We start from the raw sequence: 1,900 nt of genomic DNA on the forward strand, positions 1-1,900 counted from the left end.
ATTTTAATACATAAAATATTTTGACTACATTTTAACTTTTAATTAGAATTTTACTTTAAATGTTTAGTTTAATCTAAACATTTGTAATCAACTATTGTAACAAATTATTATCATTTTATCATCCATCCATCTATCCATTTATTACTGCTTGTCTCTTTCAGGGTCGCAGGGATGCTGGAGCTATCCCAGCTATGATATAAAATAATGAATTAATATTATATCACAATATTGACACTATACATATTAAGCAGAAAAAAATACACATGACAATTATAATGTAATAACATTTTATCGCAGCTAACTATAGTATTTCTAACATACGTTAACTAAAATTTTAAATTCCTAATTATGTTTTTTATAAGTCAATACCCGCCTTCCGCCCGATTGTAGCTGAGATAGGCTCCAGCGTCCCCCGCGACCCCAAAGGGAATAAGCGGTAGAAAATGGATGGATGGAATATTATTTTTTATAAGTCAATATTATTAACTTATTAATATTGTTTACTTTTTATTGGGGTTTTTTTTACACTGAATTGGAGACATTGCAGACTTTTATTGTTTTTTTAGTGTGTGGTGGTGAACATTAAATATATCAAATATGATACCATGCCTATTAAGTTTTAAAAAGCAACAATGCAGACAATAACATGATATTTAACAGGTTCACATTTACTTAGATCAAATACCTGCCATAGAATAGTATGCCAGTCTATATTACAGTGATTATATTTGCTCACATAATCAGATATTTTGATAGAATTAATGGTTTATCGTTTAAGTTTATTTCGAACATGCACCCACTTACAACATGATACGTCACAACTTCCAGTTTCTCTTTACAACATGTCCAAAAAGGAGTAGGAAGTAGCAGAGCTTATTTAATCCTACCCCCATTCCATTTCATAGCAATTACTAACACACTTGTTAACTTCCTGTTCTCAATTTGCACACAGCTTAAATCCATAATTAATAAATAATCAAGCTGTCAAGAAAATAAATACTTCAATAAGTTGTAATTAACGTAGTCTTCTTTAACAAAGTTTATAATATTTATCAGAGTGCTCCTTCTTTGTACTTTGTAATCACCTTGTGTTTGAACAGCTTCTTAAACCGAATCATATTGGTACTTTGTTTGACTTCTTCGCTTAATCCATCCCGTAATTTAATTTCATATACTAAACGTTTTAAGTGTTGTGCGTGCACACATATGTTTTATATTCAAATTGTCTCTAAGTTTATATTTCCCCCAATTAAGATTATAATATTAATCAAGTATTAATGAAATAATGTGTATCTTCCATGCAATTAAAAATATTTAATAATCACATTTTGTGAATAACGGTATTTTCTTGCTTTATAGTGTGGTGTGCATTAAAAATGGTTCACGGGAATGATGCACAATGAAAGTTTTTAGAATTAGACAAACTTTATTGATCCACAAGGGAAATTGTTCCACAAAGTAGCTCAGTTACAAAGGATGGAGAGGGTAAGGATGGAAAGGATAATGCAGGTATAAAGTAGACTAAAAATGTACCATAGTAGCAATATAAAATATAACATACAGGTAATATTTACATTATGTATATACAGAAATATTATATTATATTTGTATATAATATATAACAAATCCCAATGACTATGTACAATATTACAGTATATATAACAGCTGCAGCAAAAAAAAAAGGGCAGCATAAAATAGAGAGTAGATCCAGCAGAAAATATACATTATAAACAAAGAGAGCACAAAACTATGAGATATTGCTATTATAGAATATTGTGTCACAGTTTACAACGGCATTGGGTTTTTTTCCTTTTTGCTTACAAGAAGAACAAACAAAAAAGTTTTTAACCAATCAAATCTCGCCAACCTTCACCACCAAATGACGTCATTCAGGTGCCTA

The sequence above is a fragment of the Entelurus aequoreus genome, linkage group LG11, assembly GCF_033978785.1.
Source record: "Entelurus aequoreus isolate RoL-2023_Sb linkage group LG11, RoL_Eaeq_v1.1, whole genome shotgun sequence".
NCBI classification, from domain to species: Eukaryota; Metazoa; Chordata; class Actinopteri; order Syngnathiformes; family Syngnathidae; genus Entelurus; species Entelurus aequoreus.